This window comes from Haemaphysalis longicornis, unplaced genomic scaffold, assembly GCF_048455015.1.
Source record: "Haemaphysalis longicornis isolate Haplotype H1 unplaced genomic scaffold, Haemaphysalis longicornis Haplotype H1 scaffold_11, whole genome shotgun sequence".
Taxonomy (NCBI): Eukaryota; Metazoa; Arthropoda; class Arachnida; order Ixodida; family Ixodidae; genus Haemaphysalis; species Haemaphysalis longicornis.
Genome location: NW_027526214.1, coordinates 87503302 through 87516508, shown reverse-complemented (window position 1 = coordinate 87516508; position 13207 = coordinate 87503302).

Here is a 13207-nt window from a genome sequence, read left to right as displayed (position 1 = left end):
GCAGCTCAACACACCACCTTGTGGCACACCATTTTCTTGTGCGTGAACACTTGAGAGTGCACCACCAACTCTCACTCGGAAGTTTGTTTCTGACAAGTAACTAAGAAGGGTGTTTAACATGTTACTCGAGGCACCCAATGAATTGTGGTCACTAAGGATCCCGTAACGCCAAGCGGTATCGTATGCATTCTCGAGGTCGAAAAACACAGTTACACAATACTGTTTATTAACGAATGCATCTTTTATATACGATTCAAGAGCTACGAGTTGATCGTTCGTGGATCGCCCCGCCCTGAAGCCTGCCTGGAGGCTCTCGAGGAGACCGTGGTACTCAAGAAAATACACACACGAGCCTGCGATTTATCATCTTCTCGAGAAGCTTGCACAGGCAGCTCGTCAGGGCTATGAGACGGTAACTTGAGGGGGACAACGAGTCCTTTCCCTCCTTCAAGAAAGCCTCTACTATTGCTTCCCTCCAAGAATTTGGAATGTGCCCGAACGCCATATAATATTGTATAGATGTAGAAGTGTTTCAAGTGTGTCTGCGTGTAAGTGTTTTAATATTGTATATGTGATGTTGTCTGGGCCTGGAGCTGATGGTTCAAACGTCCTCAGAGCAGCCCTCAGCTCATGTAGTGGAAACAGGGAGTTGTAAGCAGTCTGTGATTTGTTGTTGTCGTGTAGGGACTTCTTTTCACTAGAGTCTTTATACTTCAGGAAAGTGTTCGTTTAGTGTGCTGAACTGAACACGTGTAGGAAGTGTTGTACGAGTGTGTTAGCCTGGTCTTCTAGTGTGTCCCCTGTCGTACTGACCAGTGGCAGGCTGTGTGTGTGTTGTCCTTTGATTTTGCGTATACGTGTCCATGCCTTGCCTGTGCCTGTGTATAAGTTTGGATGTTATGGATTAGCGCAAACTATCTCTTTTTGCATCCCGGTGCACACGTTTTCTGAACGCTTTGGCCCGTTTGAACAGCAGGAGGTTTCCCGAAGTTGGGTACGACGGAGGATACCCCACACCTTGTTTTGGCCTCTCGCACTCGCCTACAGTCCTATGTTCACCACGGCCTCCACTGGTTGCGCGGGGCCCCAGAGGCGTGGGGAATGGACACATCGGCGGCGTCGAGGATGTGCGCCGTCAGCAGTTGAGCGACTTCATCTACGTGTAGGTGTCGTAGGGTTGTGTAGTGTAGTTTGGATGTCTCTGTAAATGTACTGCAGTTAGCTATTGCTTCACTCAACTTGTGCTGGGTAGATTGACTGCATGGGCCCTTAGCTATATATGTTAGTGAGGTGGGGAAGTGGTCACTGCTGTATGGGTTAGTGCCCACACCCCCCTTCCAGACAACTAGAGAGAACTGTGGACCCAATAGCCAAGTCGCAAAATGAGTGTGCGTTGGGTCTTATGTTATGGTATGTACGCTGTTTCTTGTTTAAATGGCATGCTCAAGAGGATGTTAAAAACTTCTTGATAAGGCGACCTCGGGCATCCGTGCGAGAAGAGCCCCAAAGAGAATTGTGTTCATTAAAGTCGCCTGTGAGGTTGTATTGTTCCGGAAGCTGGTCAACCAGCGCCTGGAAGTCGGAGCTCGAATGTGGAAGATCAGGAGGAATGTATATGGAGCATACAGTTACCAACATATTAAATATTATTGTTCGAATTGCTACAGCCTCAAGGCCACTGTTAAGAGTGCCAGGGTGGCATGGAGCGTATTTCAGGGCGTTTATGGCCAAAAGAGTGTGTGCAGCCATCCCTGTCATTTCTGAAGACCATGTAACTATTCAAGAAATTTCTGTGCTTGTAATTCAAATGTGTTTCCTAAACACACAATAGCTTGGGTGATTAGCATACAGTATTTCGTATACATCGTCAAGATTTTTAGGATGCCTCTGCAGTTTCATTGGACTATGTTTTCTCTTCCCATTATGAAGCGTTCGGAGCTACTGCAGTGTGTTGTTTATGTGTCTTCGTTCGGGGCTGTGACTCACATCTTTTTTGGCTTGTCGGGAAGCTTTGGCGTCGGGCCCCGCTCCTTCCGCGGCGAAGTAGACAGGAAGAGTTCCACATCCATGTCGTCATGACGTTTGGAACGGGTACCAGGCGGACCGGACCCCTTGGACTTGGCACCCGTCATGGTGCCCTTCGTTGGAGCCGCGACCGCCGAGGGCGTCAGGAGCGCCCCGGGTGGCACAGGCGATGCGGTGGAGGTGGGAACTGCTGCAGTTTCCTACGTCTCCATCTCGTCCTGGCCTTCGCGTGTGCTTCAGCGGATGGAGAAGAGGAAACAGGGGGGGCCGCAACATCCCCAACAGACGTTGATGCCACCGCAGCCGCTGCTGGCTCAGCGAGTGGTGCGGAGGCGGGTTGGACTGCCCGTTGCAACCCAGGGGGGGCGGCGACGGGACCAGGTCCGACTCGGGGTACTGGGTACCCGCCGAAACCAGACGCCGCTCTGCCCCCCGGCGAGCTGCGTCGGCGTACCTTTCCTGGGGGAAAGAGGCAAACCTCTTCTGCACCTCTGGGAAGGTGATGTTTTTCGTGATTTTGAGGTTTAATATTTTCTTCTCCATCTTGAACGTTTCACACGTGTGGGAGTACGCAGCATGAAGTCCATGACAGTTGCTGCACATCAATTATTGAGCCTGCCAGTTATCTGTCTCATGATATTGAGATGAACATTTTGAACACGTTGTTTTGGCACGAAAGGAGGTGGGGCCATGCCCGAACCGTTGGCACTTCAAATAGCGCCGCGGGTTCGGGATGTACTGCCGGGCAGAACAACAAATGAAACCTGCTTTGATGGATTTGGGGAGTGTGGAATGGTCAAATGTCAAGATTATATGCTTTGCCATGATTTGCTTATCATCTCGCCGCGTGGTGATGCGCCTCACTGCCGTCACGCCCTCTCCTTTCAGGACTTCGAGCCGATCGTCTTCCGTCTCATTTATCAGATCTGGCTCAGAAATCCCACCCTCAGAGCTATTGAGGCTACGGTGGGGTGTGACTCTGATGCCCAGATCTGCTATGCGATTCTGGGTCAGAAGGCTTGTGGCATGCTGGTGAGAGTTCACCTCAAACAGAACATCACCGGTTCTCAGTTTCTTGGCTTTGAAGGACTTGCCCAGGATGCCTTCAAGGAATTTGGTGATAAGGAAATTTGTCTGGGAGAAGATAGGATTTCACTTGTCAAGAGATTCAATAATCAAGAAGCGCGGATAGTTGTCTGGAGTATGGGATGCAATTGTTGGCAAGGCTGGGAATGAAGCTTCGGTGCGGCCCCTTTTCGGGGGCCGATCACGTTTGGTGGGAAGGGGGGTTTGGAAAATGTCTTATGATACATTGGAAAGCAGGGAGACGAGGGTACTTTCCTGGTCAGCCTTACCCTGATAGCTGAAGAGGTCCCGGAGCTCCCTGCCTGGTAGACAGACAGGGACCCCATCCGCCGGAGCTTGACCTGGGCTCCGGCGGCCACCGTTTGACGTTTCTACCCTTGAAGATCTCGGTGCGGGGATTCGCGTTGGACAAAAAATGTGACCTTTTTATAATCGTGACACAGTCAGGGTGAGTTATAGATACGGTTAACATTCAAAGTGATATGCGCTAGAGCGTGTTGGGTATCAAATGAAGGTCTCAATGAGGAAAATCACGTGAAACAAATAAAATTCCCTCTGGCGATAATTATGTCAGTCATGGTGAGTCATCGATTGCGTTAAAAATCAATGTGATGGCGCCGCGAATTATGAGGTACATAATTTAAAGTCTTGACGAGAGGAATCACGTGGGGCTAATATGAGATGCTTCCTTGTTCTCCCCATGCAATAGTCAATATAAGTATTATATTTGGTCAAAATTCAAATTCCGTCAGAGTGTGTGAGGTATGAAATAAAGGTTCCCATGAATAAAATCATGTGGGGCTGATAAAAAAGGCATCCAGCAGATCAGTAATAGTGAGGAGTAAACTGCTCGAACTCATTGCAGATGCTATACCTGTAGCATAACGGGAATTGTGGTGTCAACGAAAAGGGTTTGAGGGAGAAGATATAACCCGGGCAATGACCCCATCGTAAGACCATTATGTTCACTCACTGGATAAGTAAAAATTCTGAGTTGTGTCGTAAGCTGATCGGGGCTGTACAACTATCTGTTTCCGTGTCGGGTTTCACGTGTACCTTAGGCGAACACAGGCTACTTAGTAATGGCATGTTCAGTCTTGAAGGAGGGCAATGTTGTAAGCGCGAAGCTCCGAAGCGTGAAAATTTGTTTATTTTGCTTCCATATTATCCCCATCATCAAACACTTCGAGGAACAGTTCGTCTTCTTATGGACTGACCGTCATCATTGTTGGTTCCTGAACCGGTGTTCGGAGACGGCTGTGTCGTCGAATAAGCGTCCAACTTCACCAAGTACCCAATGCCCTTACAATTCAAAAACCCTCATCTGGTGCTTCAGACGGATCAATCGTGCTTGCGGCATTTTACCAGGCCGTCTTTAAAACGTGGCTTTATACACACCCTGCGGCTCTCAATGTCTGGAAAAAAGCCCCCGTAGCCACCAAAACAACGATGGTGAACTGCCACAGGGGCAAGATGGAAATGTAAATCTGGGAAACTTTTAATTGTCGGGATGCGTCAACATCCGCAGCCAACCACTGCTCACTGCGCCCCTCTTTTATAACTTGTATATAGTAGAATTTTGCCGGGTCGGCCGTTTTTAAAAATCGAGGCACCTCCTGGCGGGCATTTGTTTGGGGACTGCGGGGCGAGCAGATGACGTCGCAGTACCACAGTGTTGCTCCGTGCCCCGCGTGGGTATTAGACGTCCAGGGAACATCGAGAAACGGTAAGTGTCATTTATTCAGTACGTCAGCTACGCCAAGTTAAACAGGGCTTTAAAGAGAATGTTCAAATGGTCTGAGAGCTGTCTGATGTGCCCATATGTTCTGTTCCCAACCTGCTAAGGCGGCGGGCCACCCTACAAACGCTTTGTCCTTAAGGGGGTTGCCCTGAGGCTACGTCTAACCGTGCTTGACGGACGCCCGGCTTTTCTTCCCCAATGGGTGTTTATTATCTTAATTGGTGGCAGGTTGCTGTCATTGCCTTTACGTGGAAATCTGCAGGAGCTACTCGTCAGGGCATGGTTACGCCATTGTTGGCTGCACTAACCATCTGCGTTAGGTCAAAGGGCTCGTGCCACAAACGTGTGAAGTGAACCACGACAAAAGAACTGTCTTTCTGTGTGGACTCTATTCGCTGCACAAATTTTGTGCGCTTGAGTGCTACCGCGAGTTGGTCGCAGTGCTGAGCTGGAATGATTTCGAACAAAGCAAATTTGCCAGAATACGTGCGGTTGTACGCTGCTACAGGAAGCACATTTTATTCACCGTCCTATTCCATCTCTATCGCAAGTTTTTGTTCTCTGGAGGAATGTTCTATTCATCTCATTGACGACAAGCCGATAAAAATCATCCGAAAACCTATGCTGCAGCTCGGGTTTACTAAAAAGTTGAGCCGGAAGCGAAAAAAAGCGTCGCGGTGGTGCAGAACGCCCTGTCGTGTCAGGAAATATCTGTTCAAGCTTCCCACCCGCCGCCGAAACGCTAAAGTTGTTCTAAGCAAGCAAACGGCCGTGAAATATTGCTGTATAAAAGTTGTCCCTGTTTCTCAACAGAAAATAGTGTGATGAGCCGCCAAATATTCAATTTTTATGAGCATATACGTCTATACATGCACAGTAAAGGGGTATATCATGGCCTTGTTTACAACCAACTCAGTATTAGGTATGGGAGCGCGTAAAAAATATCAACACTTTCGCGCACCGACAGCACAAGCCATTCTTGGAAATCGGCGCTATCGCGCGCGCGATCGCAGGCATTCACTGATTGCGCCAACCCACTTACGTATTAGCATATACGTAGGAGGCTTATCAGCCCAATTTTTCCTGAACTGTTTCATGGGAACGAAGGCTTCTTGACTTAACTGCTCAATTTTCGGTGCCATGATTTCCGATGGTTGCATCCGATCCATCATCCTTCAACGAGACAATATTTTGCTACCCTACACGCCCTACCGGCCTAATTTTGAATTTTAACACATTTTTTGACAAGGCATGAATATATCGTAATGATAAGGAATACTCATTTCTTTATTCCATGCGGTTCCCCTTATCGAATCCTTTAACTTGATACCCATAAAGCCCTATTGGTGTCACTCTAAATTATCACACAATCTTCGACTCACCGGGACTCTTTCATAACTACAACCAGAAATCATTTGCATAATTGTTTCACGTGATTCACCTCAACGAGACATTTAATGTGATACCCCCAAAACCCTAGCTGGATCATTTGAAAGTTTAATCAAATATGACTAACCATGTCCCTTACGACTGCAAGCAGAACGCATTATTTATATGCCCCATGGATTAACCTTATTGAAACCTTCAATTTAATACCCTATTTTCAAGGCCTCACCATAAATTTGAACCCACCTATGACTCACCACGACTATATTAATATTAAAACCACGAAGCATTTTTGCATTTGTCCTGCGTGATTTTGCTCCTCGATACCATTCATTTGATACCCAACACATCCTAGTGGCATCTGTTTTGATTTTAACCGAAAAGTGACTAACCATGGCTATCTCATCATATAGCCATACCGCATGTGATTTCCCATGGTTATCACATGTGATTTTCCTCATCGCAACCTTTAATTTGGTGCCCCGCACACCCTAGTGGTATCATTTTGAATTTTAACCATATTTATGACCTTTTATGACTATGTCATATGATAACAAAAATGAATCCCTTCTCACTTTTTCTCACGCAGTTCCCCTCATCAAGAAATTTAATTTCATATGCCATGCGCCTTAGCGCTTTGAATATAATTTTTTTTCCAATTTATGACTAGCCATCACTAGGTCATGATATAACCATAACGCATTTTTCCCGCCTGACTCCCCTCATCAAGAAATTCGATAAGACTCCCGACACGCCCTCATAGAATCATTTTGAATTTTAAACCGATGTATTACATAATATGACTGTCTGAAGACTATACAAAGGAAGCATTGTTAATTTACCTCGTATGATTCCGTTAATTAGGACCTTTACCTTAATACCTTACATGCCTTAGAGACATCAGCGGGAATTTTTACACCATTCACCTAATAATGCGGTCATTATTCTATATAAACCAGCGTCGCCCTGTCAGTTTAGTTGACATCTCATTTAAAACAGCGGAGGGGACAGCCGCCGCCTCTACCGCCCGGTGCTGACCTCTTCCTTTTCGACCCTAGCAAATCAAACCGTTAACAGAAGCAGGCGGACATGCAGCTAGAAAGCTCCGCCGTGTGCTTTCCCACCATGCTCTTCTACGTTCTTAGAGGGTCCATCAAGAGGAAAGGTGCACTAAACCTTTTTATGACCTCACCAGTCGATTATTATTCACACGACCAGCAGCTATATCAGACCCCCCCCCCACCGCCCCCCAAACCGATCATGCGCATCGCGAAATGTGCCGTACCTGCTGTTAACGCGAATTGGTCCCCAGAGCGCCACATGAAAATTAACCGCCAACCATATCTGCCTCCTAGGCTACTCATTGTACTCAGTACTCAAAATCTACTCAAACACAAATTGTACTCCGAACTCAGAATGTTCTCAAACTCAAACAATGCTCTGTACTTTAAATGTACTATCTCAAAATGTACTCAAACTCAAAAGGTACCCAGCACTCAAAATGTAATCAAAACCTAAAATGTACTCCGTACTCAAAATGTACTCAAACTCAAAAGTACTCAGTACTCAAAGTGTAGTCAAACTCAAAATCTACTCAAAACATAAAATGTACTCCAACTCAACACATACTCACTACTCAAAATATACTGAAACTCAAAATGTACTCAGTACTCAAAATCTACCAAACTCCAAATGTACTCAGTGCTCAAATTGTACTCAAAGTCAAAATGTACTCAAAACTCAAAATGTACTCAAACTCAAAATGCACTCAAACTCAAAATGTACAAAAACTAGAAATGGACTCAGCACCCACTTGTTCTGAGGCGTACTCAAACTCATTCGGGCTCAAACTCACTAAAGCTCAAACTCACCACACTATACTAGCCTCGCGCTCACTCATACTCAAACTAACGCATGAGCGTGAGGCCAAATCAGACCGAGTGAGTGGACTCATCAGTGAGTCTGCCGACCTTTGGTTGCATATTCGAAGGAAAGGTGGCGGACTCCATACATAGATTGAATGTTTAAGAAAGCGAAATCACAATTGTGTCAACCACGTGCTCAACAGGTCGGTACATAGACATTGTGGGAATCATGACAGCTACTATTATTATCGTATGATAGCACTGATATAATTTCCGTTTCGGAAAGAGGATTTAGAAATATAGTGTCAGAGCAACTTTGTATAGAACAGGTAAACTGGTTTCTGACAGGGGTAGATTCAGGAGTGAAGAAGAGATTGAAAGCAGCAGCGAGCTTACAGCGAGTGTATTCAACCCCATTACATGTAATTTTATGGGTAGGTACGTTGTGAGTGGATTCCGCATCTTACGAGCGGATTTTCTTTCGCATTTGATCAGGTCGGTCGAGTGATTCAAGTTGTTTTTCATGAAAACGATTTCTTGAATTGCGTATGTCGTTAGTTAATTTGTTTCTTTCTGTAAGGGTTTTGGCATCTCTCGTTTTAGTGAATGATTGATATAATCTGTTTTTTTGCTTCATCTGGCTATACAAATCATGAGAAATCTATCGTTTCCTTACTGTGTTGTAGATTTTCTGTTCTCAATGGCAAAGTGCTTGCTGTATATGCAATCATTCGCAACAATGACGGAGCGCCATCATAATTTGTTGACCAGAGTACCTTTAAACATGTGCGTTAAACTTTTAATAACCAGTATGCGTTGATTAAAGAAGCAAACTGATTTTTTTCAGCGCCAGGTAAGCTGTACTTTTTAGTCGCAGAAATAGCTTACGCTTTGCCCTGGAATCAGACAGAACCGATGTCAAAGGCAACAAAAAAAAACATACGTATATTCGCCTCTTTTCGTATCCTCGTAGGTCTCAATAGTGGCTTGAGATACGAAAATAAACACTTCCTCTTTGCAGTGCTCTTCACAATAACAAGCTTTTTGACAGCGCTTTCATTGCAAAGAGCGCTAGGTGGTGGCGGTGGTTGTGGTTTAAGACAGGAAAAGGAAATGGAATATACAGGGGATATTTCGAGCTCGGCAGGGAGCTCACCTGCATACAACTCAGTGTAGGGGAAGGGAAGTAGGGGAGAGTAATAGGATAGCCTGGAGAGAAAGAAAGGTATAAAAAGAGCTGTCACTCCTAGAAAGATGTCAGTCCGGGCGCATAAGTCAATCACTGCACTACGGGCTACATCCAATGCGTGAGACCGGTTGTTTCAACGTGATACAAAAGATGGGAAAAGACCCTGTTGGATTGCCGCACGCCACTTCGGGAACAGAAGGTCCTCCACGGAAGGTCTCCACGGAAGGTCTCCACGTAAGAGCGCTCGGTGGAGCTCTGCTCCCGGCCCCGCGTGGTGGAGCAGAACCAGAGTAGGTGCTGGAGCGTCTCTATATCAGAATAGTTCTCACATGTAGGGGAGACCTTCCACCCGTGTCTGTGCAGACGCTCCACCACATTGCATCAGACGTGACGCATGCGGAAAAGCTGACAGCGGGCGTCCCTGCTGAGGCGTGCGGGGAACGCGGTAGGGGCGCCAGGCCACTCACGACGCGAGCGTGGGGGTGCATCGTCTGCAACACGCGGGCCCGAGCGGAGCTATCCTTGCGAACACGGTGAGATCATGGGATACTGGGGTGCCTGCTGGTGGGCCTCCCTCGGTCGGGCGTCTGCGTCCTCGTTGCCACTGTAGCAGCATCCGCAACAGCACCATCGTCATCGCTATGCTGTTGCGTGGTCTGATAGAGTAGAGAACGAAGTTGGCTTCCAGGCACGAACGCCAGCACTGCGTCCGCGTCTCCTTACTCCGCGGCCCTGGGCCGTCGGCCTCAGGTGCCATGTAGAATTTGTGGGCGCGGGCGGCCCGCTTCCTTACGCAACGGCCACCTTACGCAACGGCCAGCCCAGGCTAAAAAATTGGTATCCCCGAGACACCGAACTCAACGCAACCATGCAATCACTGCTCGGGTATCAGCGAGGCTTCTACAGCGAGCCGCCATCTTCGCCATTCCCTTCCATGCCATCGTTCAACCCCGAGCACCCGGAGCTATGGTTCGCGCTCATGGAGAGCCACTTTTACATCCGCGGCTTCTTTAGCCAAGCCATGAGGTATATCATGACGTTCCCGGCTCTCCAGAGCGAGGCCTTTACCCAAATCCGCGTAGAATCATCGTGACCAAATTTATATTGCGACCATAAAGACGCCGTGCTAGAGTGCTTCGGCATACCATTGGTTCGTCTTCCGCCGCTCGCGGCCCAACCAAGCTCACTCACTTCCAGGCCACAACCGCCAGGGCATATGCCGAAACTCGAGCCTCCTACCAATTTCACCGAACTCAATGACAACGGCGCTCCTATTGAGACGTCGTCAACTGCCAAATCGTCGTCCCCGTCGCTGCCAATTACCGTGACTTATCAATCAGACGTTGAAACCCGTTCTATGATCGGTAAAATGAAGACGCCCAATCCACCGCACGGGATTGACACTTCAACGAGTGCCGCCTTGACACAACCTTGCGTCGTTGATTGCGTGCTTACTCATCTTGAGCGGCACGCTTCTGCCCCTGAAACGATAGAGCCATTGTCCAATACTGATGTGAGCTTCACAATGTCTCGAACAGTTCTCGGAATCCATGCACCACCAAACGAAACAACAAAGTTGTCTTGCTCAGCTCCAGTTCCTTTGCCTGATGATTGTCGTCTGCTTCCGTCGATCCTGACCACAACTCCTCTTTAAATACTAAAGGCCAGCGTAGAATTTTGCTATTGGTTTTCTCATCGGCAAACGTGGTCTCCAATGCCCAGAGTACCAGCCAAATATTGGTCATATGAGGTTCGTCCCAGTCCCTGAGCCCCGTGGCGCGAAGAAAGCATTCGATTTCCAGGCTAGGCAGATGGCACGGCGTACCAAACACTATGTGTGGCATGGACACCGTGGTCGACCACCGCGCCGTCACTCCATCCCCACATCCAGGTCTGCTTCTAAACGCATCCACGTTATTCAGCGGCAACATCACAGACCCAGAATTTTCCTTCCACCTGCCTATTCTCGAGAGCGTACCCGCATCATGTTCTCTCCGACTCATCCGAGAGTCTCTGTTCGCAGACTTATGCACTAGGACCTCCGGAAATTGCGGAACAGCATCATCCGTCAGGCGGGCAGACCTATGCCGCATTCCCAGCCCAGACCTCCGGAATTCCCTGTGTGGCTACCGGTGCTGCAAGGCCGCCGACTGGGCATGAACATTGGAAATACCGATCTCCATTGACAAGGACAACGTCTGTACATATCTGTGCTGATAGCGCCTTCTTCTGTCATCTCACTTGCACATAGTTAACGCTTTTACGCAGTTTTGTATACAGCTCATGTCCATTCTCAGCACTATTCATTGCTCACTTTAACCTGTTCGCTAGGGGGGAGGCCATGTGTAGCATCATCATCCGCAACAGCACCATCGTCATCGCTATGCTGTTGCGTGGTCTGATAGAGAAGAGAACGAAGTTGGCTTCCAGGCTCGAACGCCAGCACTGCGTCTGCGCATCCTTACTCCGTGACCCTGTCCCGTCGGCCGCAGGCGCCGTGCAGAATTTGTGGGCGCGGGTGGCGCGCCTCCTTACGCGACTGCCTGCCCAGCCTACACCACCGATGCCCCTGTGGCTCGACTGCCAGTGGAGCCGCATGTCGCAGCCTCAGGATGCCACAGCACGCAGCTTGGCTGCCAGGGAGCGCTCCGGGTAGCCGCTGCTGTTGGTTGGCAGATCGGCTGCACGCAGCAGCAGCAGAGCAATCCTGGAGTGCTTCTGGATGACAGCCCCGGCATGGTTATGGGGTCCCCTTTCCTGGAGGAGGTCGGCGGACAGATGCAGGGTTGCCAGCTCCACCCGTGTGGAGGAAATGGGGAAGGGCAGGCGGCAGCTCCAGCTGGTTCCCAGTTCAGACACCACGCACGCAGCCGCCCCATCGCACGTGCTGTGCTTGACGGAGCCATCCGTAAAGAGATGCAGGTAGCTGCTCAGCTCGTCCTGCAGCAGGGCGGCCGCCTCATGGCGGATGGCCTGGGGTGGTCTGGTCCGCTTGTTGCGGACCACGCACAGGGTCGCTGTGATCCGCAGGGTCTCCCCGGTATGTGGTGGGGGCGGCTCAAGGCGGTGCTGGTTAGGAACCTCGATGCCCTCCTCGAAGATAGTGAGCAGTGCTCCCATGTGCGAGTTGGGTCGGCTACAAAACCTCTTTATGACCGCAGCCCCGTCGCCTATGGTCAGCAGGCGCTGGATGTGCCACAGCCTCGTCGGCAATGCCCGCATCTCGATGGGCCAGGTGCCCGCCTCTGTGTGAGTGCCCGCGATCGGGGACGTAGAGGGGAGGACCAAGCAGAGGCGGATGGCGTGGCGATGGTCCATATGCAGCTCCTGCCAGCGTCGAGTTTCCAGGTAAGCGAGTGGAAGCTCATACAGCAGAGCTGCTGAGGCCTTGCCGTGTAACCTGCTCTGCGCTACTTGGTATGAGCAGCCATTGCCTGGTGCTCGAAGCTGCGCCACTCCTTGGGGCACCTGAGCGCTGCGTGCGAGGAGGGCCTTGACAGCTGGCAGCAATGTGAGCCGGCAATCGATGCGCAGCCCCAGGTACTACAATGAGCGGTATCGTTAACCTGCCTGCAGTTTGAATAGCCACTACAGTGCAGAACAGGAATATTTGAAGCCCGGAAGCGCACCTGACTGCGTTAGAAACAGCTTTTGAACAATCTAACTTGGGACACGTTCAAGTAGGGAGATAGAGAGAGAGAGCATTACTTAAACTAATTCCAAAAAATGCTTCAGAGAGGCGTCGTCATTCCAGGATTCCTTGAGGTCGGGCTGCTTCGACAGCTCTTTCGATGAGACGCAGCAGATATTCAATGCCTGAACTAGCCAAGGCTCTTTCCCAAAACTCCGTGGAAAGGTGCATGTTAGGAGGGTCTAGGGTGTACTGTGTCTGAGAGTCCGAAGCTGTGCACAGAA